The sequence below is a fragment of the Ascaphus truei genome, unplaced genomic scaffold (assembly GCF_040206685.1).
Source record: "Ascaphus truei isolate aAscTru1 unplaced genomic scaffold, aAscTru1.hap1 HAP1_SCAFFOLD_242, whole genome shotgun sequence".
Lineage (NCBI taxonomy): Eukaryota > Metazoa > Chordata > Amphibia > Anura > Ascaphidae > Ascaphus > Ascaphus truei.
Genome location: NW_027455345.1, coordinates 351,991 through 377,941, shown reverse-complemented (window position 1 = coordinate 377,941; position 25,951 = coordinate 351,991). Strand labels below are relative to the sequence as shown.

Genomic DNA, 25,951 nt, shown 5'->3' with positions numbered 1-25,951 from the left:
AGTGGCAAAGAAATCTATCGTTTTTTCCTCTGAAAGTTCAACACAATGCAACCTTCCAAAATAGAATTCTGACATCAAGAATTCCGTCTATAGTACATTTGAGTGCACCTGTCATTTTCTCAGTCTCTGTGTATGCATGGAGCAAGATATAGGCTCATGGATTTAAGAATGAGAGGATATCATGAGACAGCAATCTCCACCTACGGCCATACTACCTTGACAGCGCCCGATCCCGTCAGATCTCGGAAGCTAAGCAGGGTGAGGCTTGATTAGTACTGGGTTGGGAGACTGCCTGGGAATACCAGGTGCTGTAGGGGTTTTTATTTTTCGCTTCCCTAATGAAAATATACATGGCATTCCTCGCAGCAAATGAAAATGTTTCATTTCTTGCTACTTTTTTCCCGCAGTGGCAAAGAAATATATCGTTTTTTCCTCTGAAAGTTCAACACAATGCAACCTTCCAAAATAGAATTCTGACATCAAGAATTCCGTCTATAGTACATTTGAGTGCACCTGTCATTTTCTCAGTCTCTGTGTATGCATGGAGCAAGATATAGGCTCATGGATTTAAGAATGAGAGGATATCATGAGACAGCAATCTCCACCTACGGCCATACTACCTTGAAAGCGCCCGATCCCGTCAGATCTCGGAAGCTAAGCAGGGTGAGGCTTGATTAGTACTGGGTTGGGAGACTGCCTGGGAATACCAGGTGCTGTGGGTGTTTTTATTTTTTGCTTCCCTAATGAAAATATACATGGCATTCCTTGCAGCAAATGAAAATGTTTCATTTTTTACTACTTTTTTCCCGCAGTGGCAAAGAAATCTATCGTTTTTTCCTCAGAAAGTTCAACACAATGCAACCTTCCAAAATAGAATTCTGACATCAAGAATTCCGTCTATAGTACATTTGAGTGCACCTGTCATTTTCTCAGTCTCTGTGTATGCATGGAGCAAGATATAGGCTCATGGATTTAAGAATGAGAGGATATCATGAGACAGCAATCTCCACCTACGGCCATACTACCTTGAAAGCGCCCGATCCCGTCAGATCTCGGAAGCTAAGCAGGGTGAGGCTTGATTAGTACTGGGTTGGGAGACTGCCTGGGAATACCAGGTGCTGTAGGGGTTTTTATTTTTCGCTTCCCTAATGAAAATATACATGGCATTCCTCGCAGCAAATGAAAATGTTTCATTTCTTGCTACTTTTTTCCCGGAGTGGCAAAGAAATATATTGTTTTTTCCTCTGAAAGTTCAACACAATGCAACCTTCCAAAATAGAATTCTGACATCAAGAATTCCGTCTATAGTATATTTGAGTGCACCTGTCATTTTCTCAGTCTCTGATTTAATTTCTCCATTTAAGGTAATTCTTCAAGAATGTATTTTTTTAACGGTCACAATAATACACTTATGCCTCCCATGTCATTTAGAAATATATCATACAGGCCTCAGAACACTCAGCATGTTATATGGGGAGCTTGTGGCTCACAGAGTTGGGGTGTGCAGTGTTCAAGCTGATACTTGGAAGAGATAGTGAGTTCAAATCCAAACAGGAGGAGGTTGAATATAGGCACCTCTGAAATTTTTTTACTACTTTTTTCCCGCAGTGGCAAAGAAATCTATCGTTTTTTCCTCTGAAAGTTCAACACAATGCAACCTTCCAAAATAGAATTCTGACATCAAGAATTCCGTCTATAGTACATTTGAGTGCACCTGTCATTTTCTCAGTCTCTGTGTATGCATGGAGCAAGATATAGGCTCATGGATTTAAGAATGAGAGGATATCATGAGACAGCAACCTCCACCTACGGCCATACTACCTTGACAGCGCCCGATCCCGTCAGATCTCGGAAGCTAAGCAGGGTGAGGCTTGATTAGTACTGGGTTGGGAGACTGCCTGGGAATACCAGGTGCTGTAGGGGTTTTTATTTTTCGCTTCCCTAATGAAAATATACATGGCATTCCTCGCAGCAAATGAAAATGTTTCATTTCTTGCTACTTTTTTCCCGCAGTGGCAAAGAAATCTATCGTTTTTTCCTCTGAAAGTTCAACACAATGCAACCTTCCAAAATAGAATTCTGACATCAAGAATTCCGTCTATAGTACATTTGAGTGCACCTGTCATTTTCTCAGTCTCTGTGTATGCATGGAGCAAGATATAGGCTCATGGATTTAAGAATGAGAGGATATCATGAGACAGCAATCTCCACCTACGGCCATACTACCTTGACAGCGCCCGATCCCGTCAGATCTCGGAAGCTAAGCAGGGTGAGGCTTGATTAGTACTGGGTTGGGAGACTGCCTGGGAATACCAGGTGCTGTAGGGGTTTTTATTTTTCGCTTCCCTAATGAAAATATACATGGCATTCCTCGCAGCAAATGAAAATGTTTCATTTCTTGCTACTTTTTTCCCGCAGTGGCAAAGAAATATATCGTTTTTTCCTCTGAAAGTTCAACACAATGCAACCTTCCAAAATAGAATTCTGACATCAAGAATTCCGTCTATAGTACATTTGAGTGCACCTGTCATTTTCTCAGTCTCTGTGTATGCATGGAGCAAGATATAGGCTCATGGATTTAAGAATGAGAGGATATCATGAGACAGCAATCTCCACCTACGGCCATACTACCTTGACAGCGCCCGATCCCGTCAGATCTCGGAAGCTAAGCAGGGTGAGGCTTGATTAGTACTGGGTTGGGAGACTGCCTGGGAATACCAGGTGCTGTAGGGGTTTTTATTTTTCGCTTCCCTAATGAAAATATACATGGCATTCCTCGCAGCAAATGAAAATGTTTCATTTCTTGCTACTTTTTTCCCGCAGTGGCAAAGAAATATATCGTTTTTTCCTCTGAAAGTTCAACACAATGCAACCTTCCAAAATAGAATTCTGACATCAAGAATTCCGTCTATAGTACATTTGAGTGCACCTGTCATTTTCTCAGTCTCTGTGTATGCATGGAGCAAGATATAGGCTCATGGATTTAAGAATGAGAGGATATCATGAGACAGCAATCTCCACCTACGGCCATACTACCTTGAAAGCGCCCGATCCCGTCAGATCTCGGAAGCTAAGCAGGGTGAGGCTTGATTAGTACTGGGTTGGGAGACTGCCTGGGAATACCAGGTGCTGTGGGTGTTTTTATTTTTTGCTTCCCTAATGAAAATATACATGGCATTCCTTGCAGCAAATGAAAATGTTTCATTTTTTACTACTTTTTTCCCGCAGTGGCAAAGAAATATATCGTTTTTTCCTCAGAAAGTTCAACACAATGCAACCTTCCAAAATAGAATTCTGACATCAAGAATTCCGTCTATAGTACATTTGAGTGCACCTGTCATTTTCTCAGTCTCTGTGTATGCATGGAGCAAGATATAGGCTCATGGATTTAAGAATGAGAGGATATCATGAGACAGCAATCTCCACCTACGGCCATACTACCTTGAAAGCGCCCGATCCCGTCAGATCTCGGAAGCTAAGCAGGGTGAGGCTTGATTAGTACTGGGTTGGGAGACTGCCTGGGAATACCAGGTGCTGTGGGTGTTTTTATTTTTTGCTTCCCTAATGAAAATATACATGGCATTCCTTGCAGCAAATGAAAATGTTTCATTTTTTACTACTTTTTTCCCGCAGTGGCAAAGAAATCTATCGTTTTTTCCTCTGAAAGTTCAACACAATGCAACCTTCCAAAATAGAATTCTGACATCAAGAATTCCGTCTATAGTACATTTGAGTGCACCTGTCATTTTCTCAGTCTCTGTGTATGCATGGAGCAAGATATAGGCTCATGGATTTAAGAATGAGAGGATATCATGAGACAGCAACCTCCACCTACGGCCATACTACCTTGACAGCGCCCGATCCCGTCAGATCTCGGAAGCTAAGCAGGGTGAGGCTTGATTAGTACTGGGTTGGGAGACTGCCTGGGAATACCAGGTGCTGTAGGGGTTTTTATTTTTCGCTTCCCTAATGAAAATATACATGGCATTCCTCGCAGCAAATGAAAATGTTTCATTTCTTGCTACTTTTTTCCCGCAGTGGCAAAGAAATCTATCGTTTTTTCCTCTGAAAGTTCAACACAATGCAACCTTCCAAAATAGAATTCTGACATCAAGAATTCCGTCTATAGTACATTTGAGTGCACCTGTCATTTTCTCAGTCTCTGTGTATGCATGGAGCAAGATATAGGCTCATGGATTTAAGAATGAGAGGATATCATGAGACAGCAATCTCCACCTACGGCCATACTACCTTGACAGCGCCCGATCCCGTCAGATCTCGGAAGCTAAGCAGGGTGAGGCTTGATTAGTACTGGGTTGGGAGACTGCCTGGGAATACCAGGTGCTGTAGGGGTTTTTATTTTTCGCTTCCCTAATGAAAATATACATGGCATTCCTCGCAGCAAATGAAAATGTTTCATTTCTTGCTACTTTTTTCCCGCAGTGGCAAAGAAATATATCGTTTTTTCCTCTGAAAGTTCAACACAATGCAACCTTCCAAAATAGAATTCTGACATCAAGAATTCCGTCTATAGTACATTTGAGTGCACCTGTCATTTTCTCAGTCTCTGTGTATGCATGGAGCAAGATATAGGCTCATGGATTTAAGAATGAGAGGATATCATGAGACAGCAATCTCCACCTACGGCCATACTACCTTGACAGCGCCCGATCCCGTCAGATCTCGGAAGCTAAGCAGGGTGAGGCTTGATTAGTACTGGGTTGGGAGACTGCCTGGGAATACCAGGTGCTGTAGGGGTTTTTATTTTTCGCTTCCCTAATGAAAATATACATGGCATTCCTCGCAGCAAATGAAAATGTTTCATTTCTTGCTACTTTTTTCCCGCAGTGGCAAAGAAATATATCGTTTTTTCCTCTGAAAGTTCAACACAATGCAACCTTCCAAAATAGAATTCTGACATCAAGAATTCCGTCTATAGTACATTTGAGTGCACCTGTCATTTTCTCAGTCTCTGTGTATGCATGGAGCAAGATATAGGCTCATGGATTTAAGAATGAGAGGATATCATGAGACAGCAATCTCCACCTACGGCCATACTACCTTGAAAGCGCCCGATCCCGTCAGATCTCGGAAGCTAAGCAGGGTGAGGCTTGATTAGTACTGGGTTGGGAGACTGCCTGGGAATACCAGGTGCTGTGGGTGTTTTTATTTTTTGCTTCCCTAATGAAAATATACATGGCATTCCTTGCAGCAAATGAAAATGTTTCATTTTTTACTACTTTTTTCCCGCAGTGGCAAAGAAATATATCGTTTTTTCCTCAGAAAGTTCAACACAATGCAACCTTCCAAAATAGAATTCTGACATCAAGAATTCCGTCTATAGTACATTTGAGTGCACCTGTCATTTTCTCAGTCTCTGTGTATGCATGGAGCAAGATATAGGCTCATGGATTTAAGAATGAGAGGATATCATGAGACAGCAATCTCCACCTACGGCCATACTACCTTGACAGCGCCCGATCCCGTCAGATCTCGGAAGCTAAGCAGGGTGAGGCTTGATTAGTACTGGGTTGGGAGACTGCCTGGGAATACCAGGTGCTGTAGGGGTTTTTATTTTTCGCTTCCCTAATGAAAATATACATGGCATTCCTCGCAGCAAATGAAAATGTTTCATTTCTTGCTACTTTTTTCCCGCAGTGGCAAAGAAATATATCGTTTTTTCCTCTGAAAGTTCAACACAATGCAACCTTCCAAAATAGAATTCTGACATCAAGAATTCCGTCTATAGTACATTTGAGTGCACCTGTCATTTTCTCAGTCTCTGTGTATGCATGGAGCAAGATATAGGCTCATGGATTTAAGAATGAGAGGATATCATGAGACAGCAATCTCCACCTACGGCCATACTACCTTGACAGCGCCCGATCCCGTCAGATCTCGGAAGCTAAGCAGGGTGAGGCTTGATTAGTACTGGGTTGGGAGACTGCCTGGGAATACCAGGTGCTGTAGGGGTTTTTATTTTTCGCTTCCCTAATGAAAATATACATGGCATTCCTCGCAGCAAATGAAAATGTTTCATTTCTTGCTACTTTTTTCCCGCAGTGGCAAAGAAATATATCGTTTTTTCCTCTGAAAGTTCAACACAATGCAACCTTCCAAAATAGAATTCTGACATCAAGAATTCCGTCTATAGTACATTTGAGTGCACCTGTCATTTTCTCAGTCTCTGTGTATGCATGGAGCAAGATATAGGCTCATGGATTTAAGAATGAGAGGATATCATGAGACAGCAATCTCCACCTACGGCCATACTACCTTGAAAGCGCCCGATCCCGTCAGATCTCGGAAGCTAAGCAGGGTGAGGCTTGATTAGTACTGGGTTGGGAGACTGCCTGGGAATACCAGGTGCTGTGGGTGTTTTTATTTTTTGCTTCCCTAATGAAAATATACATGGCATTCCTCGCAGCAAATGAAAATGTTTCATTTTTTACTACTTTTTTCCCGCAGTGGCAAAGAAATATATCGTTTTTTCCTCAGAAAGTTCAACACAATGCAACCTTCCAAAATAGAATTCTGACATCAAGAATTCCGTCTATAGTACATTTGAGTGCACCTGTCATTTTCTCAGTCTCTGTGTATGCATGGAGCAAGATATAGGCTCATGGATTTAAGAATGAGAGGATATCATGAGACAGCAATCTCCACCTACGGCCATACTACCTTGACAGCGCCCGATCCCGTCAGATCTCGGAAGCTAAGCAGGGTGAGGCTTGATTAGTACTGGGTTGGGAGACTGCCTGGGAATACCAGGTGCTGTAGGGGTTTTTATTTTTCGCTTCCCTAATGAAAATATACATGGCATTCCTCGCAGCAAATGAAAATGTTTCATTTCTTGCTACTTTTTTCCCGCAGTGGCAAAGAAATATATCGTTTTTTCCTCAGAAAGTTCAACACAATGCAACCTTCCAAAATAGAATTCTGACATCAAGAATTCCGTCTATAGTACATTTGAGTGCACCTGTCATTTTCTCAGTCTCTGTGTATGCATGGAGCAAGATATAGGCTCATGGATTTAAGAATGAGAGGATATCATGAGACAGCAACCTCCACCTACGGCCATACTACCTTGACAGCGCCCGATCCCGTCAGATCTCGGAAGCTAAGCAGGGTGAGGCTTGATTAGTACTGGGTTGGGAGACTGCCTGGGAATACCAGGTGCTGTAGGGGTTTTTATTTTTCGCTTCCCTAATGAAAATATACATGGCATTCCTCGCAGCAAATGAAAATGTTTCATTTCTTGCTACTTTTTTCCCGCAGTGGCAAAGAAATCTATCGTTTTTTCCTCTGAAAGTTCAACACAATGCAACCTTCCAAAATAGAATTCTGACATCAAGAATTCCGTCTATAGTACATTTGAGTGCACCTGTCATTTTCTCAGTCTCTGTGTATGCATGGAGCAAGATATAGGCTCATGGATTTAAGAATGAGAGGATATCATGAGACAGCAATCTCCACCTACGGCCATACTACCTTGACAGCGCCCGATCCCGTCAGATCTCGGAAGCTAAGCAGGGTGAGGCTTGATTAGTACTGGGTTGGGAGACTGCCTGGGAATACCAGGTGCTGTAGGGGTTTTTATTTTTCGCTTCCCTAATGAAAATATACATGGCATTCCTCGCAGCAAATGAAAATGTTTCATTTCTTGCTACTTTTTTCCCGCAGTGGCAAAGAAATATATCGTTTTTTCCTCTGAAAGTTCAACACAATGCAACCTTCCAAAATAGAATTCTGACATCAAGAATTCCGTCTATAGTACATTTGAGTGCACCTGTCATTTTCTCAGTCTCTGTGTATGCATGGAGCAAGATATAGGCTCATGGATTTAAGAATGAGAGGATATCATGAGACAGCAATCTCCACCTACGGCCATACTACCTTGAAAGCGCCCGATCCCGTCAGATCTCGGAAGCTAAGCAGGGTGAGGCTTGATTAGTACTGGGTTGGGAGACTGCCTGGGAATACCAGGTGCTGTGGGTGTTTTTATTTTTTGCTTCCCTAATGAAAATATACATGGCATTCCTTGCAGCAAATGAAAATGTTTCATTTTTTACTACTTTTTTCCCGCAGTGGCAAAGAAATCTATCGTTTTTTCCTCAGAAAGTTCAACACAATGCAACCTTCCAAAATAGAATTCTGACATCAAGAATTCCGTCTATAGTACATTTGAGTGCACCTGTCATTTTCTCAGTCTCTGTGTATGCATGGAGCAAGATATAGGCTCATGGATTTAAGAATGAGAGGATATCATGAGACAGCAATCTCCACCTACGGCCATACTACCTTGAAAGCGCCCGATCCCGTCAGATCTCGGAAGCTAAGCAGGGTGAGGCTTGATTAGTACTGGGTTGGGAGACTGCCTGGGAATACCAGGTGCTGTAGGGGTTTTTATTTTTCGCTTCCCTAATGAAAATATACATGGCATTCCTCGCAGCAAATGAAAATGTTTCATTTCTTGCTACTTTTTTCCCGGAGTGGCAAAGAAATATATTGTTTTTTCCTCTGAAAGTTCAACACAATGCAACCTTCCAAAATAGAATTCTGACATCAAGAATTCCGTCTATAGTATATTTGAGTGCACCTGTCATTTTCTCAGTCTCTGATTTAATTTCTCCATTTAAGGTAATTCTTCAAGAATGTATTTTTTTAACGGTCACAATAATACACTTATGCCTCCCATGTCATTTAGAAATATATCATACAGGCCTCAGAACACTCAGCATGTTATATGGTGAGCTTGTGGCTCACAGAGTTGGGGTGTGCAGTGTTCAAGCTGATACTTGGAAGAGATAGTGAGTTCAAATCCAAACAGGAGGAGGTTGAATATAGGCACCTCTGAAATTTTTTTACTACTTTTTTCCCGCAGTGGCAAAGAAATCTATCGTTTTTTCCTCTGAAAGTTCAACACAATGCAACCTTCCAAAATAGAATTCTGACATCAAGAATTCCGTCTATAGTACATTTGAGTGCACCTGTCATTTTCTCAGTCTCTGTGTATGCATGGAGCAAGATATAGGCTCATGGATTTAAGAATGAGAGGATATCATGAGACAGCAACCTCCACCTACGGCCATACTACCTTGACAGCGCCCGATCCCGTCAGATCTCGGAAGCTAAGCAGGGTGAGGCTTGATTAGTACTGGGTTGGGAGACTGCCTGGGAATACCAGGTGCTGTAGGGGTTTTTATTTTTCGCTTCCCTAATGAAAATATACATGGCATTCCTCGCAGCAAATGAAAATGTTTCATTTCTTGCTACTTTTTTCCCGCAGTGGCAAAGAAATCTATCGTTTTTTCCTCTGAAAGTTCAACACAATGCAACCTTCCAAAATAGAATTCTGACATCAAGAATTCCGTCTATAGTACATTTGAGTGCACCTGTCATTTTCTCAGTCTCTGTGTATGCATGGAGCAAGATATAGGCTCATGGATTTAAGAATGAGAGGATATCATGAGACAGCAATCTCCACCTACGGCCATACTACCTTGACAGCGCCCGATCCCGTCAGATCTCGGAAGCTAAGCAGGGTGAGGCTTGATTAGTACTGGGTTGGGAGACTGCCTGGGAATACCAGGTGCTGTAGGGGTTTTTATTTTTCGCTTCCCTAATGAAAATATACATGGCATTCCTCGCAGCAAATGAAAATGTTTCATTTCTTGCTACTTTTTTCCCGCAGTGGCAAAGAAATATATCGTTTTTTCCTCTGAAAGTTCAACACAATGCAACCTTCCAAAATAGAATTCTGACATCAAGAATTCCGTCTATAGTACATTTGAGTGCACCTGTCATTTTCTCAGTCTCTGTGTATGCATGGAGCAAGATATAGGCTCATGGATTTAAGAATGAGAGGATATCATGAGACAGCAATCTCCACCTACGGCCATACTACCTTGAAAGCGCCCGATCCCGTCAGATCTCGGAAGCTAAGCAGGGTGAGGCTTGATTAGTACTGGGTTGGGAGACTGCCTGGGAATACCAGGTGCTGTGGGTGTTTTTATTTTTTGCTTCCCTAATGAAAATATACATGGCATTCCTTGCAGCAAATGAAAATGTTTCATTTTTTACTACTTTTTTCCCGCAGTGGCAAAGAAATATATCGTTTTTTCCTCAGAAAGTTCAACACAATGCAACCTTCCAAAATAGAATTCTGACATCAAGAATTCCGTCTATAGTACATTTGAGTGCACCTGTCATTTTCTCAGTCTCTGTGTATGCATGGAGCAAGATATAGGCTCATGGATTTAAGAATGAGAGGATATCATGAGACAGCAATCTCCACCTACGGCCATACTACCTTGACAGCGCCCGATCCCGTCAGATCTCGGAAGCTAAGCAGGGTGAGGCTTGATTAGTACTGGGTTGGGAGACTGCCTGGGAATACCAGGTGCTGTAGGGGTTTTTATTTTTCGCTTCCCTAATGAAAATATACATGGCATTCCTCGCAGCAAATGAAAATGTTTCATTTCTTGCTACTTTTTTCCCGCAGTGGCAAAGAAATATATCGTTTTTTCCTCTGAAAGTTCAACACAATGCAACCTTCCAAAATAGAATTCTGACATCAAGAATTCCGTCTATAGTACATTTGAGTGCACCTGTCATTTTCTCAGTCTCTGTGTATGCATGGAGCAAGATATAGGCTCATGGATTTAAGAATGAGAGGATATCATGAGACAGCAATCTCCACCTACGGCCATACTACCTTGAAAGCGCCCGATCCCGTCAGATCTCGGAAGCTAAGCAGGGTGAGGCTTGATTAGTACTGGGTTGGGAGACTGCCTGGGAATACCAGGTGCTGTGGGTGTTTTTATTTTTTGCTTCCCTAATGAAAATATACATGGCATTCCTTGCAGCAAATGAAAATGTTTCATTTTTTACTACTTTTTTCCCGCAGTGGCAAAGAAATCTATCGTTTTTTCCTCTGAAAGTTCAACACAATGCAACCTTCCAAAATAGAATTCTGACATCAAGAATTCCGTCTATAGTACATTTGAGTGCACCTGTCATTTTCTCAGTCTCTGTGTATGCATGGAGCAAGATATAGGCTCATGGATTTAAGAATGAGAGGATATCATGAGACAGCAACCTCCACCTACGGCCATACTACCTTGACAGCGCCCGATCCCGTCAGATCTCGGAAGCTAAGCAGGGTGAGGCTTGATTAGTACTGGGTTGGGAGACTGCCTGGGAATACCAGGTGCTGTAGGGGTTTTTATTTTTCGCTTCCCTAATGAAAATATACATGGCATTCCTCGCAGCAAATGAAAATGTTTCATTTCTTGCTACTTTTTTCCCGCAGTGGCAAAGAAATCTATCGTTTTTTCCTCTGAAAGTTCAACACAATGCAACCTTCCAAAATAGAATTCTGACATCAAGAATTCCGTCTATAGTACATTTGAGTGCACCTGTCATTTTCTCAGTCTCTGTGTATGCATGGAGCAAGATATAGGCTCATGGATTTAAGAATGAGAGGATATCATGAGACAGCAATCTCCACCTACGGCCATACTACCTTGACAGCGCCCGATCCCGTCAGATCTCGGAAGCTAAGCAGGGTGAGGCTTGATTAGTACTGGGTTGGGAGACTGCCTGGGAATACCAGGTGCTGTAGGGGTTTTTATTTTTCGCTTCCCTAATGAAAATATACATGGCATTCCTCGCAGCAAATGAAAATGTTTCATTTCTTGCTACTTTTTTCCCGCAGTGGCAAAGAAATATATCGTTTTTTCCTCTGAAAGTTCAACACAATGCAACCTTCCAAAATAGAATTCTGACATCAAGAATTCCGTCTATAGTACATTTGAGTGCACCTGTCATTTTCTCAGTCTCTGTGTATGCATGGAGCAAGATATAGGCTCATGGATTTAAGAATGAGAGGATATCATGAGACAGCAATCTCCACCTACGGCCATACTACCTTGACAGCGCCCGATCCCGTCAGATCTCGGAAGCTAAGCAGGGTGAGGCTTGATTAGTACTGGGTTGGGAGACTGCCTGGGAATACCAGGTGCTGTAGGGGTTTTTATTTTTCGCTTCCCTAATGAAAATATACATGGCATTCCTCGCAGCAAATGAAAATGTTTCATTTCTTGCTACTTTTTTCCCGCAGTGGCAAAGAAATATATCGTTTTTTCCTCTGAAAGTTCAACACAATGCAACCTTCCAAAATAGAATTCTGACATCAAGAATTCCGTCTATAGTACATTTGAGTGCACCTGTCATTTTCTCAGTCTCTGTGTATGCATGGAGCAAGATATAGGCTCATGGATTTAAGAATGAGAGGATATCATGAGACAGCAATCTCCACCTACGGCCATACTACCTTGAAAGCGCCCGATCCCGTCAGATCTCGGAAGCTAAGCAGGGTGAGGCTTGATTAGTACTGGGTTGGGAGACTGCCTGGGAATACCAGGTGCTGTGGGTGTTTTTATTTTTTGCTTCCCTAATGAAAATATACATGGCATTCCTTGCAGCAAATGAAAATGTTTCATTTTTTACTACTTTTTTCCCGCAGTGGCAAAGAAATATATCGTTTTTTCCTCAGAAAGTTCAACACAATGCAACCATCCAAAATAGAATTCTGACATCAAGAATTCCGTCTATAGTACATTTGAGTGCACCTGTCATTTTCTCAGTCTCTGTGTATGCATGGAGCAAGATATAGGCTCATGGATTTAAGAATGAGAGGATATCATGAGACAGCAATCTCCACCTACGGCCATACTACCTTGACAGCGCCCGATCCCGTCAGATCTCGGAAGCTAAGCAGGGTGAGGCTTGATTAGTACTGGGTTGGGAGACTGCCTGGGAATACCAGGTGCTGTAGGGGTTTTTATTTTTCGCTTCCCTAATGAAAATATACATGGCATTCCTCGCAGCAAATGAAAATGTTTCATTTCTTGCTACTTTTTTCCCGCAGTGGCAAAGAAATATATCGTTTTTTCCTCTGAAAGTTCAACACAATGCAACCTTCCAAAATAGAATTCTGACATCAAGAATTCCGTCTATAGTACATTTGAGTGCACCTGTCATTTTCTCAGTCTCTGTGTATGCATGGAGCAAGATATAGGCTCATGGATTTAAGAATGAGAGGATATCATGAGACAGCAATCTCCACCTACGGCCATACTACCTTGAAAGCGCCCGATCCCGTCAGATCTCGGAAGCTAAGCAGGGTGAGGCTTGATTAGTACTGGGTTGGGAGACTGCCTGGGAATACCAGGTGCTGTGGGTGTTTTTATTTTTTGCTTCCCTAATGAAAATATACATGGCATTCCTTGCAGCAAATGAAAATGTTTCATTTTTTACTACTTTTTTCCCGCAGTGGCAAAGAAATATATCGTTTTTTCCTCAGAAAGTTCAACACAATGCAACCTTCCAAAATAGAATTCTGACATCAAGAATTCCGTCTATAGTACATTTGAGTGCACCTGTCATTTTCTCAGTCTCTGTGTATGCATGGAGCAAGATATAGGCTCATGGATTTAAGAATGAGAGGATATCATGAGACAGCAATCTCCACCTACGGCCATACTACCTTGAAAGCGCCCGATCCCGTCAGATCTCGGAAGCTAAGCAGGGTGAGGCTTGATTAGTACTGGGTTGGGAGACTGCCTGGGAATACCAGGTGCTGTAGGGGTTTTTATTTTTCGCTTCCCTAATGAAAATATACATGGCATTCCTCGCAGCAAATGAAAATGTTTCATTTCTTGCTACTTTTTTCCCGGAGTGGCAAAGAAATATATTGTTTTTTCCTCTGAAAGTTCAACACAATGCAACCTTCCAAAATAGAATTCTGACATCAAGAATTCCGTCTATAGTATATTTGAGTGCACCTGTCATTTTCTCAGTCTCTGATTTAATTTCTCCATTTAAGGTAATTCTTCAAGAATGTATTTTTTTAACGGTCACAATAATACACTTATGCCTCCCATGTCATTTAGAAATATATCATACAGGCCTCAGAACACTCAGCATGTTATATGGTGAGCTTGTGGCTCACAGAGTTGGGGTGTGCAGTGTTCAAGCTGATACTTAGAAGAGATAGTGAGTTCAAATCCAAACAGGAGGAGGTTGAATATAGGCACCTCTGAAATTTTTTTACTACTTTTTTCCCGCAGTGGCAAAGAAATCTATCGTTTTTTCCTCTGAAAGTTCAACACAATGCAACCTTCCAAAATAGAATTCTGACATCAAGAATTCCGTCTATAGTACATTTGAGTGCACCTGTCATTTTCTCAGTCTCTGTGTATGCATGGAGCAAGATATAGGCTCATGGATTTAAGAATGAGAGGATATCATGAGACAGCAACCTCCACCTACGGCCATACTACCTTGACAGCGCCCGATCCCGTCAGATCTCGGAAGCTAAGCAGGGTGAGGCTTGATTAGTACTGGGTTGGGAGACTGCCTGGGAATACCAGGTGCTGTAGGGGTTTTTATTTTTCGCTTCCCTAATGAAAATATACATGGCATTCCTCGCAGCAAATGAAAATGTTTCATTTCTTGCTACTTTTTTCCCGCAGTGGCAAAGAAATCTATCGTTTTTTCCTCTGAAAGTTCAACACAATGCAACCTTCCAAAATAGAATTCTGACATCAAGAATTCCGTCTATAGTACATTTGAGTGCACCTGTCATTTTCTCAGTCTCTGTGTATGCATGGAGCAAGATATAGGCTCATGGATTTAAGAATGAGAGGATATCATGAGACAGCAATCTCCACCTACGGCCATACTACCTTGACAGCGCCCGATCCCGTCAGATCTCGGAAGCTAAGCAGGGTGAGGCTTGATTAGTACTGGGTTGGGAGACTGCCTGGGAATACCAGGTGCTGTAGGGGTTTTTATTTTTCGCTTCCCTAATGAAAATATACATGGCATTCCTCGCAGCAAATGAAAATGTTTCATTTCTTGCTACTTTTTTCCCGCAGTGGCAAAGAAATATATCGTTTTTTCCTCTGAAAGTTCAACACAATGCAACCTTCCAAAATAGAATTCTGACATCAAGAATTCCGTCTATAGTACATTTGAGTGCACCTGTCATTTTCTCAGTCTCTGTGTATGCATGGAGCAAGATATAGGCTCATGGATTTAAGAATGAGAGGATATCATGAGACAGCAATCTCCACCTACGGCCATACTACCTTGACAGCGCCCGATCCCGTCAGATCTCGGAAGCTAAGCAGGGTGAGGCTTGATTAGTACTGGGTTGGGAGACTGCCTGGGAATACCAGGTGCTGTAGGGGTTTTTATTTTTCGCTTCCCTAATGAAAATATACATGGCATTCCTCGCAGCAAATGAAAATGTTTCATTTCTTGCTACTTTTTTCCCGCAGTGGCAAAGAAATATATCGTTTTTTCCTCTGAAAGTTCAACACAATGCAACCTTCCAAAATAGAATTCTGACATCAAGAATTCCGTCTATAGTACATTTGAGTGCACCTGTCATTTTCTCAGTCTCTGTGTATGCATGGAGCAAGATATAGGCTCATGGATTTAAGAATGAGAGGATATCATGAGACAGCAATCTCCACCTACGGCCATACTACCTTGAAAGCGCCCGATCCCGTCAGATCTCGGAAGCTAAGCAGGGTGAGGCTTGATTAGTACTGGGTTGGGAGACTGCCTGGGAATACCAGGTGCTGTGGGTGTTTTTATTTTTTGCTTCCCTAATGAAAATATACATGGCATTCCTTGCAGCAAATGAAAATGTTTCATTTTTTACTACTTTTTTCCCGCAGTGGCAAAGAAATATATCGTTTTTTCCTCAGAAAGTTCAACACAATGCAACCTTCCAAAATAGAATTCTGACATCAAGAATTCCGTCTATAGTACATTTGAGTGCACCTGTCATTTTCTCAGTCTCTGTGTATGCATGGAGCAAGATATAGGCTCATGGATTTAAGAATGAGAGGATATCATGAGACAGCAATCTCCACCTACGGCCATACTACCTTGACAGCGCCCGATCCCGTCAGATCTCGGAAGCTAAGCAGGGTGAGGCTTGATTAGTACTGGGTTGGGAGACTGCCTGGGAATACCAGGTGCTGTAGGGGTTTTTATTTTTCGCTTCCCTAATGAAAATATACATGGCATTCCTCGCAGCAAATGAAAATGTTTCATTTCTTGCTACTTTTTTCCCGCAGTGGCAAAGAAATATATCGTTTTTTCCTCTGAAAGTTCAACACAATGCAACCTTCCAAAATAGAATTCTGACATCAAGAATTCCGTCTATAGTACATTTGAGTGCACCTGTCATTTTCTCAGTCTCTGTGTATGCATGGAGCAAGATATAGGCTCATGGATTTAAGAATGAGAGGATATCATGAGACAGCAATCTCCACCTACGGCCATACTACCTTGAAAGCGCCCGATCCCGTCAGATCTCGGAAGCTAAGCAGGGTGAGGCTTGATTAGTGCTGGGTTGGGAGACTGCCTGGGAATACCAGGTGCTGTGGGTGTTTTTATTTTTTGCTTCCCTAATGAAAATATACATGGCATTCCTTGCAGCAAATGAAAATGTTTCATTTTTTACTACTTTTTTCCCGCAGTGGCAAAGAAATCTATCGTTTTTTCCTCAGAAAGTTCAACACAATGCAACCTTCCAAAATAGAATTCTGACATCAAGAATTCCGTCTATAGTACATTTGAGTGCACCTGTCATTTTCTCAGTCTCTGTGTATGCATGGAGCAAGATATAGGCTCATGGATTTAAGAATGAGAGGATATCATGAGACAGCAATCTCCACCTACGGCCATACTACCTTGAAAGCGCCCGATCCCGTCAGATCTCGGAAGCTAAGCAGGGTGAGGCTTGATTAGTACTGGGTTGGGAGACTGCCTGGGAATACCAGGTGCTGTAGGGGTTTTTATTTTTCGCTTCCCTAATGAAAATATACATGGCATTCCTCGCAGCAAATGAAAATGTTTCATTTCTTGCTACTTTTTTCCCGGAGTGGCAAAGAAATATATTGTTTTTTCCTCTGAAAGTTCAACACAATGCAACCTTCCAAAATAGAATTCTGACATCAAGAATTCCGTCTATAGTATATTTGAGTGCACCTGTCATTTTCTCAGTCTCTGATTTAATTTCTCCATTTAAGGTAATTCTTCAAGAATGTATTTTTTTAACGGTCACAATAATACACTTATGCCTCCCATGTCATTTAGAAATATATCATACAGGCCTCAGAACACTCAGCATGTTATATGGTGAGCTTGTGGCTCACAGAGTTGGGGTGTGCAGTGTTCAAGCTGATACTTGGAAGAGATAGTGAGTTCAAATCCAAACAGGAGGAGGTTGAATATAGGCACCTCTGAAATTTTTTACTACTTTTTTCCCGCAGTGGCAAAGAAATCTATCGTTTTTTCCTCTGAAAGTTCAACACAATGCAACCTTCCAAAATAGAATTCTGACATCAAGAATTCCGTCTATAGTACATTTGAGTGCACCTGTCATTTTCTCAGTCTCTGTGTATGCATGGAGCAAGATATAGGCTCATGGATTTAAGAATGAGAGGATATCATGAGACAGCAATCTCCACCTACGGCCATACTACCTTGACAGCGCCCGATCCCGTCAGATCTCGGAAGCTAAGCAGGGTGTGGCTTGATTAGTACTGGGTTGGGAGACTGCCTGGGAATACCAGGTGCTGTAGGGGTTTTTATTTTTCGCTTCCCTAATGAAAATATACATGGCATTCCACGCAGCAAATGAAAATGTTTCATTTCTTGCTACTTTTTTCCCGCAGTGGCAAAGAAATATATCGTTTTTTCCTCTGAAAGTTCAACACAATGCAACCTTCCAAAATAGAATTCTGACATCAAGAATTCCGTCTATAGTACATTTGAGTGCACCTGTCATTTTCTCAGTCTCTGTGTATGCATGGAGCAAGATATAGGCTCATGGATTTAAGAATGAGAGGATATCATGAGACAGCAATCTCCACCTACGGCCATACTACCTTGACAGCGCCCGATCCCGTCAGATCTCGGAAGCTAAGCAGGGTGAGGCTTGATTAGTACTGGGTTGGGAGACTGCCTGGGAATACCAGGTGCTGTAGGGGTTTTTATTTTTCGCTTCCCTAATGAAAATATACATGGCATTCCACGCAGCAAATGAAAATGTTTCATTTCTTGCTACTTTTTTCCCGCAGTGGCAAAGAAATATATCGTTTTTTCCTCTGAAAGTTCAACACAATGCAACCTTCCAAAATAGAATTCTGACATCAAGAATTCCGTCTATAGTACATTTGAGTGCACCTGTCATTTTCTCAGTCTCTGTGTATGCATGGAGCAAGATATAGGCTCATGGATTTAAGAATGAGAGGATATCATGAGACAGCAATCTCCACCTACGGCCATACTACCTTGACAGCGCCCGATCCCGTCAGATCTCGGAAGCTAAGCAGGGTGAGGCTTGATTAGTACTGGGTTGGGAGACTGCCTGGGAATACCAGGTGCTGTAGGGGTTTTTATTTTTCGCTTCCCTAATGAAAATATACATGGCATTCCTCGCAGCAAATGAAAATGTTTCATTTCTTGCTACTTTTTTCCCGCAGTGGCAAAGAAATATATCGTTTTTTCCTCTGAAAGTTCAACACAATGCAACCTTCCAAAATAGAATTCTGACATCAAGAATTCCGTCTATAGTACATTTGAGTGCACCTGTCATTTTCTCAGTCTCTGTGTATGCATGGAGCAAGATATAGGCTCATGGATTTAAGAATGAGAGGATATCATGAGACAGCAATCTCCACCTACGGCCATACTACCTTGAAAGCGCCCGATCCCGTCAGATCTCGGAAGCTAAGCAGGGTGAGGCTTGATTAGTACTGGGTTGGGAGACTGCCTGGGAATACCAGGTGCTGTGGGTGTTTTTATTTTTTGCTTCCCTAATGAAAATATACATGGCATTCCTTGCAGCAAATTAAAATGTTTCATTTTTTACTACTTTTTTCCCGCAGTGGCAAAGAAATCTATCGTTTTTTCCTCAGAAAGTTCAACACAATGCAACCTTCCAAAATAGAATTCTGACATCAAGAATTCCGTCTATAGTACATTTGAGTGCACCTGTCATTTTCTCAGTCTCTGTGTATGCATGGAGCAAGATATAGGCTCATGGATTTAAGAATGAGAGGATATCATGAGACAGCAATCTCCACCTACGGCCATACTACCTTGAAAGCGCCCGATCCCGTCAGATCTCGGAAGCTAAGCAGGGTGAGGCTTGATTAGTACTGGGTTGGGAGACTGCCTGGGAATACCAGGTGCTGTAGGGGTTTTTATTTTTCGCTTCCCTAATGAAAATATACATGGCATTCCTCGCAGCAAATGAAAATGTTTCATTTCTTGCTACTTTTTTCCCGGAGTGGCAAAGAAATATATTGTTTTTTCCTCTGAAAGTTCAACACAATGCAACCTTCCAAAATAGAATTCTGACATCAAGAATTCCGTCTATAGTATATTTGAGTGCACCTGTCATTTTCTCAGTCTCTGATTTAATTTCTCCATTTAAGGTAATTCTTCAAGAATGTATTTTTTTAACGGTCACAATAATACACTTATGCCTCCCATGTCATTTAGAAATATATCATACAGGCCTCAGAACACTCAGCATGTTATATGGTGAGCTTGTGGCTCACAGAGTTGGGGTGTGCAGTGTTCAAGCTGATACTTAGAAGAGATAGTGAGTTCAAATCCAAACAGGAGGAGGTTGAATATAGGCACCTCTGAAATTTTTTTACTACTTTTTTCCCGCAGTGGCAAAGAAATCTATCGTTTTTTCCTCTGAAAGTTCAACACAATGCAACCTTCCAAAATAGAATTCTGACATCAAGAATTCCGTCTATAGTACATTTGAGTGCACCTGTCATTTTCTCAGTCTCTGTGTATGCATGGAGCAAGATATAGGCTCATGGATTTAAGAATGAGAGGATATCATGAGACAGCAATCTCCACCTACGGCCATACTACCTTGACAGCGCCCGATCCCGTCAGATCTCGGAAGCTAAGCAGGGTGAGGCTTGATTAGTACTGGGTTGGGAGACTGCCTGGGAATACCAGGTGCTGTAGGGGTTTTTATTTTTCGCTTCCCTAATGAAAATATACATGGCATTCCACGCAGCAAATGAAAATGTTTCATTTCTTGCTACTTTTTTCCCGCAGTGGCAAAGAAATATATCGTTTTTTCCTCTGAAAGTTCAACACAATGCAACCTTCCAAAATAGAATTCTGACATCAAGAATTCCGTCTATAGTACATTTGAGTGCACCTGTCATTTTCTCAGTCTCTGTGTATGCATGGAGCAAGATATAGGCTCATGGATTTAAGAATGAGAGGATATCATGAGACAGCAATCTCCACCTACGGCCATACTACCTTGACAGCGCCCGATCCCGTCAGATCTCGGAAGCTAAGCAGGGTGAGGCTTGATTAGTACTGGGTTGGGAGACTGCCTGGGAATACCAGGTGCTGTAGGGGTTTTTATTTTTCGCTTCCCTAATGAAAATATACATGGCATTCCTCGCAGCAAATGAAAATGTTTCATTTCTTGCTACTTTTTTCCCGCAGTGGCAAAGAAATATATCGTTTTTTCCTCTGAAAGTTCAACACAATGCAACCTTCCAAAATAGAATTCTGACATCAAGAATTCCGTCTATAGTACATTTGAGTGCACCTGTCATTTTCTCAGTCTCTGTGTATGCATGGAGCAAGATATAGGCTCATGGATTTAAGAATGAGAGGATATCATGAGACAGCAATCTCCACCTACGGCCATACTACCTTGACAGCGCCCGATCCCGTCAGATCTCGGAAGCTAAGCAGGGTGTGGCTTGATTAGTACTGGGTTGGGAGACTGCCTGGGAATACCAGGTGCTGTAGGGGTTTTTATTTTTCGCTTCCCTAATGAAAATATACATGGCATTCCACGCAGCAAATGAAAATGTTTCATTTCTTGCTACTTTTTTCCCGCAGTGGCAAAGAAATATATCGTTTTTTCCTCTGAAAGTTCAACACAATGCAACCTTCCAAAATAGAATTCTGACATCAAGAATTCCGTCTATAGTACATTTGAGTGCACCTGTCATTTTCTCAGTCTCTGTGTATGCATGGAGCAAGATATAGGCTCATGGATTTAAGAATGAGAGGATATCATGAGACAGCAATCTCCACCTACGGCCATACTACCTTGACAGCGCCCGATCCCGTCAGATCTCGGAAGCTAAGCAGGGTGAGGCTTGATTAGTACTGGGTTGGGAGACTGCCTGGGAATACCAGGTGCTGTAGGGGTTTTTATTTTTCGCTTCCCTAATGAAAATATACATGGCATTCCACGCAGCAAATGAAAATGTTTCATTTCTTGCTACTTTTTTCCCGCAGTGGCAAAGAAATATATCGTTTTTTCCTCTGAAAGTTCAACACAATGCAACCTTCCAAAATAGAATTCTGACATCAAGAATTCCGTCTATAGTACATTTGAGTGCACCTGTCATTTTCTCAGTCTCTGTGTATGCATGGAGCAAGATATAGGCTCATGGATTTAAGAATGAGAGGATATCATGAGACAGCAATCTCCACCTACGGCCATACTACCTTGACAGCGCCCGATCCCGTCAGATCTCGGAAGCTAAGCAGGGTGAGGCTTGATTAGTACTGGGTTGGGAGACTGCCTGGGAATACCAGGTGCTGTAGGGGTTTTTATTTTTCGCTTCCCTAATGAAAATATACATGGCATTCCTCGCAGCAAATGAAAATGTTTCATTTCTTGCTACTTTTTTCCCGCAGTGGCAAAGAAATATATCGTTTTTTCCTCTGAAAGTTCAACACAATGCAACCTTCCAAAATAGAATTCTGACATCAAGAATTCCGTCTATAGTACATTTGAGTGCACCTGTCATTTTCTCAGTCTCTGTGTATGCATGGAGCAAGATATAGGCTCATGGATTTAAGAATGAGAGGATATCATGAGACAGCAATCTCCACCTACGGCCATACTACCTTGAAAGCGCCCGATCCCGTCAGATCTCGGAAGCTAAGCAGGGTGAGGCTTGATTAGTACTGGGTTGGGAGACTGCCTGGGAATACCAGGTGCTGTGGGTGTTTTTATTTTTTGCTTCCCTAATGAAAATATACATGGCATTCCTTGCAGCAAATTAAAATGTTTCATTTTTTACTACTTTTTTCCCGCAGTGGCAAAGAAATCTATCGTTTTTTCCTCAGAAAGTTCAACACAATGCAACCTTCCAAAATAGAATTCTGACATCAAGAATTCCGTCTATAGTACATTTGAGTGCACCTGTCATTTTCTCAGTCTCTGTGTATGCATGGAGCAAGATATAGGCTCATGGATTTAAGAATGAGAGGATATCATGAGACAGCAATCTCCACCTACGGCCATACTACCTTGAAAGCGCCCGATCCCGTCAGATCTCGGAAGCTAAGCAGGGTGAGGCTTGATTAGTACTGGGTTGGGAGACTGCCTGGGAATACCAGGTGCTGTAGGGGTTTTTATTTTTCGCTTCCCTAATGAAAATATACATGGCATTCCTCGCAGCAAATGAAAATGTTTCATTTCTTGCTACTTTTTTCCCGGAGTGGCAAAGAAATATATTGTTTTTTCCTCTGAAAGTTCAACACAATGCAACCTTCCAAAATAGAATTCTGACATCAAGAATTCCGTCTATAGTATATTTGAGTGCACCTGTCATTTTCTCAGTCTCTGATTTAATTTCTCCATTTAAGGTAATTCTTCAAGAATGTATTTTTTTAACGGTCACAATAATACACTTATGCCTCCCATGTCATTTAGAAATATATCATACAGGCCTCAGAACACTCAGCATGTTATATGGTGAGCTTGTGGCTCACAGAGTTGGGGTGTGCAGTGTTCAAGCTGATACTTAGAAGAGATAGTGAGTTCAAATCCAAACAGGAGGAGGTTGAATATAGGCACCTCTGAAATTTTTTTACTACTTTTTTCCCGCAGTGGCAAAGAAATCTATCGTTTTTTCCTCTGAAAGTTCAACACAATGCAACCTTCCAAAATAGAATTCTGACATCAAGAATTCCGTCTATAGTACATTTGAGTGCACCTGTCATTTTCTCAGTCTCTGTGTATGCATGGAGCAAGATATAGGCTCATGGATTTAAGAATGAGAGGATATCATGAGACAGCAATCTCCACCTACGGCCATACTACCTTGACAGCGCCCGATCCCGTCAGATCTCGGAAGCTAAGCAGGGTGAGGCTTGATTAGTACTGGGTTGGGAGACTGCCTGGGAATACCAGGTGCTGTAGGGGTTTTTATTTTTCGCTTCCCTAATGAAAATATACATGGCATTCCACGCAGCAAATGAAAATGTTTCATTTCTTGCTACTTTTTTCCCGCAGTGGCAAAGAAATATATCGTTTTTTCCTCTGAAAGTTCAACACAATGCAACCTTCCAAAATAGAATTCTGACATCAAGAATTCCGTCTATAGTACATTTGAGTGCACCTGTCATTTTCTCAGTCTCTGTGTATGCATGGAGCAAGATATAGGCTCATGGATTTAAGAATGAGAGGATATCATGAGACAGCAATCTCCACCTACGGCCATACTACCTTGACAGCGCCCGATCCCGTCAGATCTCGGAAGCTAAGCAGGGTGAGGCTTGATTAGTACTGGGTTGGGAGACTGCCTGGGAATACCAGGTGCTGTAGGGGTTTTTATTTTTCGCTTCCCTAATGAAAATATACATGGCATTCCTCGCAGCAAATGAAAATGTTTCATTTCTTGCTACTTTTTTCCCGCAGTGGCAAAGAAATATATCGTTTTTTCCTCTGAAAGTTCAACACAATGCAACCTTCCAAAATAGAATTCTGACATCAAGAATTCCGTCTATAGTACATTTGAGTGCACCTGTCATTTTCTCAGTCTCTGTGTATGCATGGAGCAAGATATAGGCTCATGGATTTAAGAATGAGAGGATATCATGAGACAGCAATCTCCACCTACGGCCATACTACCTTGAAAGCGCCCGATCCCGTCAGATCTCGGAAGCTAAGCAGGGTGAGGCTTGATTAGTACTGGGTTGGGAGACTGCCTGGGAATACCAGGTGCTGTGGGTGTTTTTATTTTTTGCTTCCCTAATGAAAATATACATGGCATTCCTTGCAGCAAATGAAAATGTTTCATTTTTTACTACTTTTTTCCCGCAGTGGCAAAGAAATCTATCGTTTTTTCCTCAGAAAGTTCAACACAATGCAACCTTCCAAAATAGAATTCTGACATCAAGAATTCCGTCTATAGTACATTTGAGTGCACCTGTCATTTTCTCAGTCTCTGTGTATGCATGGAGCAAGATATAGGCTCATGGATTTAAGAATGAGAGGATATCATGAGACAGCAATCTCCACCTACGGCCATACTACCTTGAAAGCGCCCGATCCCGTCAGATCTCGGAAGCTAAGCAGGGTGAGGCTTGATTAGTACTGGGTTGGGAGACTGCCTGGGAATACCAGGTGCTGTAGGGGTTTTTATTTTTCGCTTCCCTAATGAAAATATACATGGCATTCCTCGCAGCAAATGAAAATGTTTCATTTCTTGCTACTTTTTTCCCGGAGTGGCAAAGAAATATATTGTTTTTTCCTCTGAAAGTTCAACACAATGCAACCTTCCAAAATAGAATTCTGACATCAAGAATTCCGTCTATAGTATATTTGAGTGCACCTGTCATTTTCTCAGTCTCTGATTTAATTTCTCCATTTAAGGTAATTCTTCAAGAATGTATTTTTTTAACGGTCACAATAATACACTTATGCCTCCCATGTCATTTAGAAATATATCATACAGGCCTCAGAACACTCAGCATGTTATATGGTGAGCTTGTGGCTCACAGAGTTGGGGTGTGCAGTGTTCAAGCTGATACTTGGAAGAGATAGTGAGTTCAAATCCAAACAGGAGGAGGTTGAATATAGGCACCTCTGAAATTTTTTTACTACTTTTTTCCCGCAGTGGCAAAGAAATCTATCGTTTTTTCCTCTGAAAGTTCAACACAATGCAACCTTCCAAAATAGAATTCTGACATCAAGAATTCCGTCTATAGTACATTTGAGTGCACCTGTCATTTTCTCAGTCTCTGTGTATGCATGGAGCAAGATATAGGCTCATGGATTTAAGAATGAGAGGATATCATGAGACAGCAACCTCCACCTACGGCCATACTACCTTGACAGCGCCCGATCCCGTCAGATCTCGGAAGCTAAGCAGGGTGAGGCTTGATTAGTACTGGGTTGGGAGACTGCCTGGGAATACCAGGTGCTGTAGGGGTTTTTATTTTTCGCTTCCCTAATGAAAATATACATGGCATTCCTCGCAGCAAATGAAAATGTTTCATTTCTTGCTACTTTTTTCCCGCAGTGGCAAAGAAATATATCGTTTTTTCCTCTGAAAGTTCAACACAATGCAACCTTCCAAAATAGAATTCTGACATCAAGAATTCCGTCTATAGTACATTTGAGTGCACCTGTCATTTTCTCAGTCTCTGTGTATGCATGGAGCAAGATATAGGCTCATGGATTTAAGAATGAGAGGATATCATGAGACAGCAATCTCCACCTACGGCCATACTACCTTGACAGCGCCCGATCCCGTCAGATCTCGGAAGCTAAGCAGGGTGAGGCTTGATTAGTACTGGGTTGGGAGACTGCCTGGGAATACCAGGTGCTGTAGGGGTTTTTATTTTTCGCTTCCCTAATGAAAATATACATGGCATTCCTCGCAGCAAATGAAAATGTTTCATTTCTTGCTACTTTTTTCCCGCAGTGGCAAAGAAATATATCGTTTTTTCCTCTGAAAGTTCAACACAATGCAACCTTCCAAAATAGAATTCTGACATCAAGAATTCCGTCTATAGTACATTTGAGTGCACCTGTCATTTTCTCAGTCTCTGT

The 25,951-nt window shown here is 41.8% G+C and overlaps 57 non-coding genes across 57 annotated transcripts; all 57 read left to right on the top strand.

Moving 5' to 3' along the window:
- The first annotated feature begins 198 nt into the window (after positions 1 to 198).
- LOC142479951 (5S ribosomal RNA) lies at positions 199 to 317 on the top strand. Its single transcript, XR_012794613.1, has one exon. It is a non-coding gene; the product is annotated as a 5S ribosomal RNA (ribosomal RNA).
- A 286-nt stretch (positions 318 to 603) lies between these two features.
- LOC142480658 (5S ribosomal RNA) lies at positions 604 to 722 on the top strand. Its single transcript, XR_012795151.1, has one exon. It is a non-coding gene; the product is annotated as a 5S ribosomal RNA (ribosomal RNA).
- A 286-nt stretch (positions 723 to 1,008) lies between these two features.
- Positions 1,009 to 1,127, top strand: LOC142480944 (5S ribosomal RNA). Its single transcript, XR_012795425.1, has one exon. It is a non-coding gene; the product is annotated as a 5S ribosomal RNA (ribosomal RNA).
- Positions 1,128 to 1,804: 677 nt separating this feature from the next.
- LOC142479950 (5S ribosomal RNA) lies at positions 1,805 to 1,923 on the top strand. The gene has a single exon (XR_012794612.1). It is a non-coding gene; the product is annotated as a 5S ribosomal RNA (ribosomal RNA).
- A 286-nt stretch (positions 1,924 to 2,209) lies between these two features.
- On the top strand, positions 2,210 to 2,328 carry LOC142479949 (5S ribosomal RNA). Its single transcript, XR_012794611.1, has one exon. It is a non-coding gene; the product is annotated as a 5S ribosomal RNA (ribosomal RNA).
- Positions 2,329 to 2,614: 286 nt separating this feature from the next.
- Positions 2,615 to 2,733, top strand: LOC142479948 (5S ribosomal RNA). Its single transcript, XR_012794610.1, has one exon. It is a non-coding gene; the product is annotated as a 5S ribosomal RNA (ribosomal RNA).
- A 286-nt stretch (positions 2,734 to 3,019) lies between these two features.
- LOC142480656 (5S ribosomal RNA) lies at positions 3,020 to 3,138 on the top strand. The gene has a single exon (XR_012795149.1). It is a non-coding gene; the product is annotated as a 5S ribosomal RNA (ribosomal RNA).
- Positions 3,139 to 3,424: 286 nt separating this feature from the next.
- Positions 3,425 to 3,543, top strand: LOC142480655 (5S ribosomal RNA). Its single transcript, XR_012795148.1, has one exon. It is a non-coding gene; the product is annotated as a 5S ribosomal RNA (ribosomal RNA).
- Positions 3,544 to 3,829: 286 nt separating this feature from the next.
- On the top strand, positions 3,830 to 3,948 carry LOC142479947 (5S ribosomal RNA). Its single transcript, XR_012794609.1, has one exon. It is a non-coding gene; the product is annotated as a 5S ribosomal RNA (ribosomal RNA).
- A 286-nt stretch (positions 3,949 to 4,234) lies between these two features.
- On the top strand, positions 4,235 to 4,353 carry LOC142479946 (5S ribosomal RNA). The gene has a single exon (XR_012794608.1). It is a non-coding gene; the product is annotated as a 5S ribosomal RNA (ribosomal RNA).
- Positions 4,354 to 4,639: 286 nt separating this feature from the next.
- Positions 4,640 to 4,758, top strand: LOC142479945 (5S ribosomal RNA). The gene has a single exon (XR_012794607.1). It is a non-coding gene; the product is annotated as a 5S ribosomal RNA (ribosomal RNA).
- Positions 4,759 to 5,044: 286 nt separating this feature from the next.
- Positions 5,045 to 5,163, top strand: LOC142480654 (5S ribosomal RNA). The gene has a single exon (XR_012795147.1). It is a non-coding gene; the product is annotated as a 5S ribosomal RNA (ribosomal RNA).
- Positions 5,164 to 5,449: 286 nt separating this feature from the next.
- LOC142479944 (5S ribosomal RNA) lies at positions 5,450 to 5,568 on the top strand. Its single transcript, XR_012794606.1, has one exon. It is a non-coding gene; the product is annotated as a 5S ribosomal RNA (ribosomal RNA).
- Positions 5,569 to 5,854: 286 nt separating this feature from the next.
- On the top strand, positions 5,855 to 5,973 carry LOC142479942 (5S ribosomal RNA). Its single transcript, XR_012794604.1, has one exon. It is a non-coding gene; the product is annotated as a 5S ribosomal RNA (ribosomal RNA).
- A 286-nt stretch (positions 5,974 to 6,259) lies between these two features.
- On the top strand, positions 6,260 to 6,378 carry LOC142480653 (5S ribosomal RNA). The gene has a single exon (XR_012795146.1). It is a non-coding gene; the product is annotated as a 5S ribosomal RNA (ribosomal RNA).
- A 286-nt stretch (positions 6,379 to 6,664) lies between these two features.
- On the top strand, positions 6,665 to 6,783 carry LOC142479941 (5S ribosomal RNA). Its single transcript, XR_012794603.1, has one exon. It is a non-coding gene; the product is annotated as a 5S ribosomal RNA (ribosomal RNA).
- A 286-nt stretch (positions 6,784 to 7,069) lies between these two features.
- LOC142479939 (5S ribosomal RNA) lies at positions 7,070 to 7,188 on the top strand. The gene has a single exon (XR_012794602.1). It is a non-coding gene; the product is annotated as a 5S ribosomal RNA (ribosomal RNA).
- Positions 7,189 to 7,474: 286 nt separating this feature from the next.
- Positions 7,475 to 7,593, top strand: LOC142479938 (5S ribosomal RNA). Its single transcript, XR_012794601.1, has one exon. It is a non-coding gene; the product is annotated as a 5S ribosomal RNA (ribosomal RNA).
- A 286-nt stretch (positions 7,594 to 7,879) lies between these two features.
- On the top strand, positions 7,880 to 7,998 carry LOC142480652 (5S ribosomal RNA). The gene has a single exon (XR_012795145.1). It is a non-coding gene; the product is annotated as a 5S ribosomal RNA (ribosomal RNA).
- A 286-nt stretch (positions 7,999 to 8,284) lies between these two features.
- Positions 8,285 to 8,403, top strand: LOC142480943 (5S ribosomal RNA). Its single transcript, XR_012795424.1, has one exon. It is a non-coding gene; the product is annotated as a 5S ribosomal RNA (ribosomal RNA).
- A 677-nt stretch (positions 8,404 to 9,080) lies between these two features.
- On the top strand, positions 9,081 to 9,199 carry LOC142479937 (5S ribosomal RNA). Its single transcript, XR_012794600.1, has one exon. It is a non-coding gene; the product is annotated as a 5S ribosomal RNA (ribosomal RNA).
- Positions 9,200 to 9,485: 286 nt separating this feature from the next.
- LOC142479936 (5S ribosomal RNA) lies at positions 9,486 to 9,604 on the top strand. The gene has a single exon (XR_012794599.1). It is a non-coding gene; the product is annotated as a 5S ribosomal RNA (ribosomal RNA).
- A 286-nt stretch (positions 9,605 to 9,890) lies between these two features.
- On the top strand, positions 9,891 to 10,009 carry LOC142480651 (5S ribosomal RNA). The gene has a single exon (XR_012795144.1). It is a non-coding gene; the product is annotated as a 5S ribosomal RNA (ribosomal RNA).
- A 286-nt stretch (positions 10,010 to 10,295) lies between these two features.
- On the top strand, positions 10,296 to 10,414 carry LOC142479935 (5S ribosomal RNA). The gene has a single exon (XR_012794598.1). It is a non-coding gene; the product is annotated as a 5S ribosomal RNA (ribosomal RNA).
- A 286-nt stretch (positions 10,415 to 10,700) lies between these two features.
- LOC142480650 (5S ribosomal RNA) lies at positions 10,701 to 10,819 on the top strand. The gene has a single exon (XR_012795143.1). It is a non-coding gene; the product is annotated as a 5S ribosomal RNA (ribosomal RNA).
- Positions 10,820 to 11,105: 286 nt separating this feature from the next.
- LOC142479933 (5S ribosomal RNA) lies at positions 11,106 to 11,224 on the top strand. Its single transcript, XR_012794597.1, has one exon. It is a non-coding gene; the product is annotated as a 5S ribosomal RNA (ribosomal RNA).
- A 286-nt stretch (positions 11,225 to 11,510) lies between these two features.
- Positions 11,511 to 11,629, top strand: LOC142479932 (5S ribosomal RNA). Its single transcript, XR_012794596.1, has one exon. It is a non-coding gene; the product is annotated as a 5S ribosomal RNA (ribosomal RNA).
- Positions 11,630 to 11,915: 286 nt separating this feature from the next.
- Positions 11,916 to 12,034, top strand: LOC142479931 (5S ribosomal RNA). Its single transcript, XR_012794595.1, has one exon. It is a non-coding gene; the product is annotated as a 5S ribosomal RNA (ribosomal RNA).
- A 286-nt stretch (positions 12,035 to 12,320) lies between these two features.
- Positions 12,321 to 12,439, top strand: LOC142480649 (5S ribosomal RNA). Its single transcript, XR_012795142.1, has one exon. It is a non-coding gene; the product is annotated as a 5S ribosomal RNA (ribosomal RNA).
- Positions 12,440 to 12,725: 286 nt separating this feature from the next.
- Positions 12,726 to 12,844, top strand: LOC142479929 (5S ribosomal RNA). Its single transcript, XR_012794593.1, has one exon. It is a non-coding gene; the product is annotated as a 5S ribosomal RNA (ribosomal RNA).
- Positions 12,845 to 13,130: 286 nt separating this feature from the next.
- LOC142480648 (5S ribosomal RNA) lies at positions 13,131 to 13,249 on the top strand. Its single transcript, XR_012795141.1, has one exon. It is a non-coding gene; the product is annotated as a 5S ribosomal RNA (ribosomal RNA).
- Positions 13,250 to 13,535: 286 nt separating this feature from the next.
- LOC142480942 (5S ribosomal RNA) lies at positions 13,536 to 13,654 on the top strand. Its single transcript, XR_012795423.1, has one exon. It is a non-coding gene; the product is annotated as a 5S ribosomal RNA (ribosomal RNA).
- A 677-nt stretch (positions 13,655 to 14,331) lies between these two features.
- On the top strand, positions 14,332 to 14,450 carry LOC142479928 (5S ribosomal RNA). The gene has a single exon (XR_012794592.1). It is a non-coding gene; the product is annotated as a 5S ribosomal RNA (ribosomal RNA).
- Positions 14,451 to 14,736: 286 nt separating this feature from the next.
- LOC142479927 (5S ribosomal RNA) lies at positions 14,737 to 14,855 on the top strand. The gene has a single exon (XR_012794591.1). It is a non-coding gene; the product is annotated as a 5S ribosomal RNA (ribosomal RNA).
- A 286-nt stretch (positions 14,856 to 15,141) lies between these two features.
- LOC142479926 (5S ribosomal RNA) lies at positions 15,142 to 15,260 on the top strand. Its single transcript, XR_012794590.1, has one exon. It is a non-coding gene; the product is annotated as a 5S ribosomal RNA (ribosomal RNA).
- A 286-nt stretch (positions 15,261 to 15,546) lies between these two features.
- Positions 15,547 to 15,665, top strand: LOC142480647 (5S ribosomal RNA). The gene has a single exon (XR_012795140.1). It is a non-coding gene; the product is annotated as a 5S ribosomal RNA (ribosomal RNA).
- A 286-nt stretch (positions 15,666 to 15,951) lies between these two features.
- Positions 15,952 to 16,070, top strand: LOC142479925 (5S ribosomal RNA). Its single transcript, XR_012794589.1, has one exon. It is a non-coding gene; the product is annotated as a 5S ribosomal RNA (ribosomal RNA).
- Positions 16,071 to 16,356: 286 nt separating this feature from the next.
- On the top strand, positions 16,357 to 16,475 carry LOC142480200 (5S ribosomal RNA). Its single transcript, XR_012794855.1, has one exon. It is a non-coding gene; the product is annotated as a 5S ribosomal RNA (ribosomal RNA).
- A 286-nt stretch (positions 16,476 to 16,761) lies between these two features.
- Positions 16,762 to 16,880, top strand: LOC142480941 (5S ribosomal RNA). The gene has a single exon (XR_012795422.1). It is a non-coding gene; the product is annotated as a 5S ribosomal RNA (ribosomal RNA).
- Positions 16,881 to 17,556: 676 nt separating this feature from the next.
- On the top strand, positions 17,557 to 17,675 carry LOC142480340 (5S ribosomal RNA). Its single transcript, XR_012794989.1, has one exon. It is a non-coding gene; the product is annotated as a 5S ribosomal RNA (ribosomal RNA).
- A 286-nt stretch (positions 17,676 to 17,961) lies between these two features.
- Positions 17,962 to 18,080, top strand: LOC142479924 (5S ribosomal RNA). The gene has a single exon (XR_012794588.1). It is a non-coding gene; the product is annotated as a 5S ribosomal RNA (ribosomal RNA).
- A 286-nt stretch (positions 18,081 to 18,366) lies between these two features.
- Positions 18,367 to 18,485, top strand: LOC142479922 (5S ribosomal RNA). Its single transcript, XR_012794587.1, has one exon. It is a non-coding gene; the product is annotated as a 5S ribosomal RNA (ribosomal RNA).
- Positions 18,486 to 18,771: 286 nt separating this feature from the next.
- On the top strand, positions 18,772 to 18,890 carry LOC142480645 (5S ribosomal RNA). The gene has a single exon (XR_012795138.1). It is a non-coding gene; the product is annotated as a 5S ribosomal RNA (ribosomal RNA).
- Positions 18,891 to 19,176: 286 nt separating this feature from the next.
- On the top strand, positions 19,177 to 19,295 carry LOC142480940 (5S ribosomal RNA). Its single transcript, XR_012795421.1, has one exon. It is a non-coding gene; the product is annotated as a 5S ribosomal RNA (ribosomal RNA).
- Positions 19,296 to 19,972: 677 nt separating this feature from the next.
- Positions 19,973 to 20,091, top strand: LOC142479921 (5S ribosomal RNA). The gene has a single exon (XR_012794586.1). It is a non-coding gene; the product is annotated as a 5S ribosomal RNA (ribosomal RNA).
- A 286-nt stretch (positions 20,092 to 20,377) lies between these two features.
- On the top strand, positions 20,378 to 20,496 carry LOC142479920 (5S ribosomal RNA). The gene has a single exon (XR_012794585.1). It is a non-coding gene; the product is annotated as a 5S ribosomal RNA (ribosomal RNA).
- A 286-nt stretch (positions 20,497 to 20,782) lies between these two features.
- LOC142480339 (5S ribosomal RNA) lies at positions 20,783 to 20,901 on the top strand. Its single transcript, XR_012794988.1, has one exon. It is a non-coding gene; the product is annotated as a 5S ribosomal RNA (ribosomal RNA).
- Positions 20,902 to 21,187: 286 nt separating this feature from the next.
- LOC142479919 (5S ribosomal RNA) lies at positions 21,188 to 21,306 on the top strand. Its single transcript, XR_012794584.1, has one exon. It is a non-coding gene; the product is annotated as a 5S ribosomal RNA (ribosomal RNA).
- Positions 21,307 to 21,592: 286 nt separating this feature from the next.
- LOC142479917 (5S ribosomal RNA) lies at positions 21,593 to 21,711 on the top strand. The gene has a single exon (XR_012794582.1). It is a non-coding gene; the product is annotated as a 5S ribosomal RNA (ribosomal RNA).
- Positions 21,712 to 21,997: 286 nt separating this feature from the next.
- LOC142480644 (5S ribosomal RNA) lies at positions 21,998 to 22,116 on the top strand. The gene has a single exon (XR_012795137.1). It is a non-coding gene; the product is annotated as a 5S ribosomal RNA (ribosomal RNA).
- Positions 22,117 to 22,402: 286 nt separating this feature from the next.
- LOC142480939 (5S ribosomal RNA) lies at positions 22,403 to 22,521 on the top strand. Its single transcript, XR_012795420.1, has one exon. It is a non-coding gene; the product is annotated as a 5S ribosomal RNA (ribosomal RNA).
- Positions 22,522 to 23,198: 677 nt separating this feature from the next.
- On the top strand, positions 23,199 to 23,317 carry LOC142479916 (5S ribosomal RNA). The gene has a single exon (XR_012794581.1). It is a non-coding gene; the product is annotated as a 5S ribosomal RNA (ribosomal RNA).
- A 286-nt stretch (positions 23,318 to 23,603) lies between these two features.
- LOC142479915 (5S ribosomal RNA) lies at positions 23,604 to 23,722 on the top strand. The gene has a single exon (XR_012794580.1). It is a non-coding gene; the product is annotated as a 5S ribosomal RNA (ribosomal RNA).
- Positions 23,723 to 24,008: 286 nt separating this feature from the next.
- Positions 24,009 to 24,127, top strand: LOC142480643 (5S ribosomal RNA). The gene has a single exon (XR_012795135.1). It is a non-coding gene; the product is annotated as a 5S ribosomal RNA (ribosomal RNA).
- Positions 24,128 to 24,413: 286 nt separating this feature from the next.
- Positions 24,414 to 24,532, top strand: LOC142480938 (5S ribosomal RNA). Its single transcript, XR_012795419.1, has one exon. It is a non-coding gene; the product is annotated as a 5S ribosomal RNA (ribosomal RNA).
- A 677-nt stretch (positions 24,533 to 25,209) lies between these two features.
- Positions 25,210 to 25,328, top strand: LOC142479914 (5S ribosomal RNA). The gene has a single exon (XR_012794579.1). It is a non-coding gene; the product is annotated as a 5S ribosomal RNA (ribosomal RNA).
- Positions 25,329 to 25,614: 286 nt separating this feature from the next.
- LOC142479913 (5S ribosomal RNA) lies at positions 25,615 to 25,733 on the top strand. Its single transcript, XR_012794578.1, has one exon. It is a non-coding gene; the product is annotated as a 5S ribosomal RNA (ribosomal RNA).
- The last annotated feature ends 218 nt before the right edge of the window (positions 25,734 to 25,951 follow it).